The sequence below is a fragment of the Lolium perenne genome, chromosome 4 (assembly GCF_019359855.2).
Source record: "Lolium perenne isolate Kyuss_39 chromosome 4, Kyuss_2.0, whole genome shotgun sequence".
NCBI lineage: Eukaryota > Viridiplantae > Streptophyta > Magnoliopsida > Poales > Poaceae > Lolium > Lolium perenne.
In genome coordinates this window covers 392,043,945-392,051,695 of record NC_067247.2, presented here as the reverse complement: position 1 = coordinate 392,051,695, position 7,751 = coordinate 392,043,945, and the positions used below count along the sequence as shown (strand labels likewise).

At 37.6% G+C, this 7,751-nt stretch overlaps 1 protein-coding gene across 1 annotated transcript in view; it reads left to right on the top strand.

Moving 5' to 3' along the window:
- The first annotated feature begins 253 nt into the window (after positions 1-253).
- LOC127297509 (uncharacterized) overlaps positions 254-7,751 on the top strand; it is a 180,658-nt gene continuing 173,160 nt past the window's right edge. Inside the window, exon 1 of the mRNA XM_051327833.2 lies at positions 254-257. The gene's annotated coding sequence lies outside the window, so the exon portion shown is untranslated. The remainder of the gene's footprint in view (positions 258-7,751) is intronic.

Sequence of the window (7,751 nt, the reverse complement as noted above, 5' to 3'; positions counted from 1 at the left end):
TTGTGTTTGTTGTGAACGTGATCGTCCTCCTTTCTCAATAACCCTAGGTACATATTTATAGTCCGTGGACTTTCTATCTTTGGAATAAACCTAACTGTGTATGAACCAAACTCTATCTCTTAATTCTAAACTAAAATGCGATCTACCATAAAGTACAAATATACGGGCAATCTAGCCCAAATTCTCGCATGAGGCCGATTCAGAAACACTTTATGTGCATATCCTCCAAGCCCATCTCAATCACGGCCCATCCCCTAATTTGGCTAAAATCCGGTGATAACAGTTTGATGTAATCAAAGTACCCTTCCGGTATAAGTGATTTACATGATCTCATGGTCGAAGGACTAGGTAACTATGTATTGAAAGCTTATAGCAAACTGAACTTAATGACATGATCTTATGCTACGCTTATTTGGGTGTGTGTCCATTATATCATTCATCTAATGACATAACCTTGTTATTAATAACATCCAATGTTCATGATCACGAAACCATGATCATCTATTAATCAACAAGCTAGTTATACAAGAGGCTTACTAGGGACTCCTTGTTGTTTACATAACACACATGTATCAATGTTTCGGTTAATACAATTATAGCATGGTATGCAAATATTTATCATAAACACAAAAATATATTATAATAACCATTTTATTATTGCCTCTCTTGGGCATATCTCCAACTGTCTCCCACTTGCACTAGAGTCAATAATCTAGTTTACATTTGTAAAGATATAACAACTTGACCTTCTGGTGCTTTATCATGTTTTGCTTACGGGAGAGGTTTTAGTCAACGGATCTGACACGCTCAGAAACGTATGTATTTTGCAATTCATTTGCGTCTCAACGCATCACTCAGTTTCCAAATGAGTCGGCATTAATCGTATATGTTCGGTCTTCTGGTGGAACCTTAATTCCGCGGTCTGAAATATGTCACTAATATTGTCACACACAATATAGCTTCAAAGTTCTGACACTATCGGAACTACACCAAGTTCTCAAAGAACTCCTCGACTTAAACATCCTCAGTCATTGTCAAAACAATGACATACTCTGCCTTCGTTTGTAGAATCCGTCACAACATTTAGAACATATCTAAATCTAGCATAGATAACTTCTAGCTCATTGTGCTACCTTTTAAACAACACTTAGCCTAATTTAGATTGAAATTTATTTTTATGTGACCAAACTAATATCGGTGCAACACTTTACAGCGATTTGTTTGTCATTACCCCATACAAAACTATATATATCCTTGACTCTTCTAAAGTACTCAAGGATATTCTTACTGTTGTCCAATAATCATCACATGAATTATTCTGGTATATGCTCCTAACTCTTTAGAGCACAGGACATCTGATTTTGTACATATTATTCGTGATCTAAAATCACTCATGTGGTTTTACTCATGGAGTGTCAAATACACTCAAGTCTTGTTAAACCTTCTCATGGAAAGAACACCTTCTTAATATTTTTATATTGAACTACTTCAATATCCATTCTATGTACTTTGACTTAAACTTATTATGTGTTTCAATCTATCTTCATAGATCTTGACACTAAATATGTTTCAGTCCATATCCTTTCATTGAAGTTAATTCTCAATGAAACCTTTTATAATCAAATATATAATTACATCATTTATAACCAACTATATGTCATCTACATAAAGTATTATAAATATGTCTTAGCGCTCCCACTTAATTTCTTGCAAATGCAAGCATCTTCATCGTTTCTGATGAAATCAAAAAAAATACTCTTTGACTATTTCATCCGGTGAAGATTCCAACTCCGCGATACTCACTTCATCTAATTGAAGTTCGTATACCTATCTAGTATTCCACGGACCAGCAAAACTCTTGGTTTGTATCTTGTATACACCTTTAATACACACTTCTGTTAAGTAATATATTTTGTCATCCTACTAGCATATCTCATAAAAGAAATATGTAGCGATTACTAGAATAATCCATATAGACTATAAGCATTGCTACGGAAGATCTAATCTTATCGTAGTCAACTCTTTAAACTTTGTCGTAAACAATTTTTTGACAAGTCGAGCTTATTCAAGGATATTCCATCCAAGTCCATCAATTTTATAGATCCATTTACTTTCAAAAAGTATTCATCTATCTTGGATTTCATGGCGTATAGCCATTTTAACGGAGTCAGGGCCCATCATAACTTCTTTGTTTGTAGTTGGTTTATCATTATTCAAAATCAATCCTTTGTGCATAAATCATTTATTTGATCACAAAGTAAACCATACCTACAAGGTTCAATATGTACTTCGATCTCCATGGCTAAAACACTTTGTAGTCATGGGAGCCATGATTGTCGTGGCCGCTTCCGGAACCAATTCCGATGCTGCACTACTCTGATCATTATGCTCAGGTTCATCAACCTTATCAAGTTTTATTGTCCTCCCACTCAAATACTTCGCTAGAAACAATTTCTTGGAAATAAGTAAGAAACATCGACAAATACTTTTGTCTTTGTCTCCATAGTGAAAAGAATTCCCAGTTAATTCTTTGGGATAACCAACAAAGGCTTTCATCCGATTTTGGTTGTAAACTTATTTACTTATGCTATGCATACCAAAATTTAAGAAAGGACTATTAGGGTTCATACCCATGCCATAACTCGTATGGTGTCATTTCAACGGATCATGATGATGCTCTATTCAGTGTAAAAGCGGTAGTCTCTAAAGCATAATCAACAAAAATATAATGGCTTCATTTTATTTTATCTCATCATTAATCCAACAAGGTTTGAATACGTCTCTCGGATACTTCATTATCACTATGATACTTGATACGTCTCCAACGTATCTATAATTTCCGATGTTCCATGCTTGTTTTATGACAATACCAACATGTTTTGTTCACACTTTATATCATTTTTATGCGTTTTCCGGAACTAACCTACTGACGAGATGCCGAGAGGCCAGTTGCTGTTTTCTGCTGTTTTTGGTTTCAGAAATCCTAGTAAGGAAATATTTTCGGAATCGGACGAAATCAACGCCGAAAGTCTTAGAAATATGCGAAGCTTCCAGAGCACCGGAGAAAGGTCAGAGGGGTGCCAGGGGGGCCCCACACCCTAGGGCGGCGTGGCCCAAGGGGGGGGCGCGCCCCCCTATGGTTTGGGCAGCCCGTGGCCCCTCCGACTCCGATTCTTCGCCTATTTAAGCCGTCGTGACCTAAAACTTCGACACCAATTGACGAAACTCCAGAAAGACTCCAGGGGCGCCGCCGCCATCGCGAAACTCCAATTCGGGGGACAGAACTCTGTTTCGGCACCCTGCCGGGACGGGGAATTGCCCCCGGAGCCATCTCCATCACCGTCTCCACCGCCATCTTCACCGCCATCGCTGCCTCCATGATGAGGAGGGAGTAATCCACCCCCGAGGCTGAGGGCTCCGCTGTAGCTATGTGGTTCATCTCTCTCCCATGTACCTCAATACAATAATCTCATGAGCTGCTTTACATGATTGAGATTCATATGAGTTTGTATCACAATTTATCTATGTGCTACTCTAGCAGAGTTATTAAAGTAGTTCTATTCCTCCTGCACGTGTGTAAAGGTGACAGTGTGTGCACCGTGTTAGTACTTGGTTTATGCTATGATCATGATCTCTTGTAGATTGCGAAGTTAACTATTGCTATGATAATATTGATGTGATCTATTCCTCCTACATATGCATGAAGGTGACAGTGTGCATGCTATGTCAGTACTTGGTTTAGTCTTTTTGATCTATCTTACACTATAAGGTTACTTAAATATGAACAAATTGTGGAGCTTGTTAACTCCGGCATTGAGGGTTCGTGTAATCCTACGCAATGCGTTCATCATCCAACAAGAGTGTAGAGTATGCATTTATCTATTCTGTTATGTGATCAATGTTGAGAGTGTCCACTAGTGAAAGTGTAATCCCTAGGCCTTGTTCTTAAATACTGCTATCGCTACTTGTTTACTACTGCTGCGTTACTACTGCTTGTTTACTGTTTTACTGTGTTACTACTGCTGTAATACTACCACCATCAACTACACGCCAGCAAGCTATTTTCTGGCACCATTGCTACTGCTCATATATATTCATACCACCTGTATTTCACTATCTCTTCGCCGAACTAGTGCACCTATTAGGTGTGTTGGGGACACAAGAGACTTCTTGCTTTGTGGTTGCAGGGTTGCATGAGAGGGATATCTTTGACCTCTTCCTCCCTGAGTTCGATAAACCTTGGCTGATCCACTTAAGGGAAAACTTGCTGCTGTTCTACAAACCTCTGCTCTTGGAGGCCCAACACTGTCTACAAGAAAAGGAGGGGGAAGTAGACATCAAGCTATTTTCTGGCGCCGTTGCCGGGGAGGAAAGGTAAAAGGTACTCACACTCCGGATCTCGGCTACTAAGCTATTTTCCGGCGCCGTAAGTACTCGAAGCTATTTCCTTTAGATCCTGCAATTGCAACTTTTTGTTTCTTGTTTACACTAGTTAGGCATAATGGAAAACAACAAAAATATGAGAGATCTTTATGAACTTTATCTTGAATTAGGACATGATGTGTTTGAAGAGAAAATTAAAAAACCCATGGAACTTTATATGCATGCTAATGGGAATGTTATTGATATAAATGCTTTGACCACTATTGTTGCTAATGCTATGGAAAATTCTAAGCTTGGGGAAGCTGGTTTTGATGAGCATGATCTTTTTAGTCCCGCAAGCATTGAGGAGGAAATTTTCTTTGATGATACTTTGCCTCCTATTTATGATGATTATAATGATAGTAGTCTTTTGTTGCCACCTACTATGGAGAGTAAATTTGATTATGATTACAATATGCCTCCTATATTTGATGATAGCTACTTTGTTGAATTTGCTCCCACTATTACTAATAAAATTGATTATGCTTATGTGGAGAGTAATGATACTTTTATGCATGTGAATAAGAATGCTTTATGTGATACTTATATTGTTGAGTTTGCTCATGTTGCTACTGAAAGTTATTATGAGAGAGGAAAATATGGTTGTAGAAATTTTCATGTTACTAAAACACCTCTCTATGTGCTGAAATTTTTGAAGCTACACTTGTTTTATCTTCCTATGCTTGTTACTTTGTTCTTCATGAATTCATTTGTGTATAAGATTCCTTTGCATAGGAAGTGGGTTAGGCTTAAAGTTGTTTTGAATTTGATTCTTGATGCTCTCTTTTGCTTCAAATACTATTTCTTGCGAGTGCATCATTAAAATTGCTGAGCCCATCTTAATGGCTATAAAGAAAGAACTTCTTGGGAGATAACCCATGTGTTATTTTGCTACAGTACTTTGTTTTATATTTGTGTCTTGGAAGTTGTTTACTACTGTAGCAACCTCTCCTTATCTTAGTTTAGTGTTTTGTTGTGCCAAGTAAAGTCGTTGATAGTAAAGTTCATACTAGATTTGGATTACTGCGCAGTTACAGATTTCTTTGCTGTCACGAATCTGGGCCTAATTCTCTGTAGGTAACTCAGAAAATTATGCCAATTTACGTGAGTGATCCTCAGATATGTACGCAACTTTCATTCAATTTGAGCATTTTCATCTGAGCAAGTCTGGTGCCATTTTAAAATTCGTCTTTACGGACTGTTCTGTTTTGACAGATTCTGCCTTTTATTTCGCATTGCTTCTTTCGCTGTGTTGGGTGGATTTCTTTGTTCCATTACCTTCCAGTAGCTTTGAGCAATGACCAGAAGTGTTAAGAATGATTGTGTCACCTCTGAACATGTGAGTTTTTGATTATGCACTAACCCTCTAATGAGTTTGCTTTGAGTTTGGTGTGGAGGAAGTTTTCAAGGGTCAAGAGAGGAGGATGATATACTATGATCAAGAAGAGTGAAAAGTCTAAGCTTGGGGATGCCCCGGTGGTTCACCCCTGCATATATCAAGAAGACTCAAGCGTCTAAGCTTGGGGATGCCCAAGGCATCCCCTTCTTCATCGACAACATTATCAGGTTCCTCCCCTGAAACTATATTTTTATTCCATCACAGCTTATGTGCTTTGCTTGGAGCGTCTGTATGTTTCTTGTTTTTGTTTTTGTTTGAATTAATGCTTGTGTGGGAGAGAGACACGCTCTGCTGGTTCGTATGAACACATGTGTTCTTAGCTTTTAGTATTCATGGCGAAGTTTCCTCTTCGTTAAATTGTTATATGGTTGGAATTGGAAAATGCTACATGTAGTAATTGCTATAATGTCTTGGGTAATGTGATACTTGGCAATTGTTGTGCTCATGTTTAAGCTCTTGCATCATATACTTTGCACCTATTAATGAAGAAATACATAGAGCATGCTAAAATTTGGTTTGCATATTTGGTTTCTCTAAGGTCTAGATAATTTCTAGTATTGAGTTTGAACAACAAGGAAGACGGTGTAGAGTCTTATAATGTTTTCAATATGTCTTTTATGTGAGTTTTGCTGCACCGGTTCATCCTTGTGTTTGTTTCAAATAAGCCTTGCTAGCCTAAACCTTGTATCGGGAGGGAATACTTCTCATGCATCCAAAATACTTGAGCCAACCACTATGCCATTTGTGTCCACCATACCTACCTACTACATGGTATTTTCCACCATTCCAAAGTAAATTGCTTGAGTGCTACCTTTAAAATTCCATCATTCACCTTTGCAATATATAGCTCATGGGACAAATAGCTTAAAAACTATTGTGGTATTGAATATGTAATTATGCACTTTATCTCTTATTAAGTTGCTTGTTGTGCGATAACCATGTTCACTGGGGACGCCATCAACTACTCTTTGTTGAATTTCATGTGAGTTGCTATGCATGTTCGTCTTGTCTGAAGTAAGAGAGATCTACCACCTTATGATTAAGCATGCATATTGTTAGAGAAGAACATTGGGCCGCTAACTAAAGCCATGATCCATGGTGGAAGTTTCAGTTTTGGACAAATATCCTCAATCTCATATGAGAAAATTATTAATTGTTGTTACATGCTTATGCATAAAAGAGAAGTCCATTATCTGTTGTTTATGTTGTCCCGGTATGGATGTCTAAGTTGAGAATAATCAATAGCGAGAAATCCAATGCGAGCTTTCTCCTTAGACCTTTGTACAGGCGGCATAGAGGTACCCCTTTGTGACACTTGGTTAAAACATGTGCATTGCGATGATCCGGTAGTCCAAGCTAATTAGGACAAGGTGCGGGCACTATTAGTATACTATGCATGAGGCTTGCAACTTGTAAGATATAATTTACATGATACATATGCTTTATTACTACCGTTGACAAAATTGTTTCATGTTTTCAAAATAAAAGCTCTAGCACAAATATAGCAATCGATGCTTTCCTCTTTGAAGGACCATTCTTTTACTTTTATTGTTGAGTCAGTTCACCTATCTCTCTCTACCTCAAGAAGCAAACATTTGTGTGAACTGTGCATTGATTCTTACATACTTGCTTATTGCATTTGTTATATTGCTCTGCATTGACAACTATCCATGAGATATACATGTTACAAGTTGAAAGCAACCGCTGAAACTTAATCTTCCATTGTGTTGCTTCAATGTTTCTACTATGAATTTATTGCTTTATGAGTAACTCTTATGCAAGACTTATTGATGCTTGTCTCGAAAGTACTATTCATGAAAAGTCTTTGCTATATGATTCAATTGTTTACTCATTGCATTTACATTGTTTCGAATCGCTGCATTCATCTCATATGCTTTACAATGGTATGATTAAGATTATGTTGGTAGCA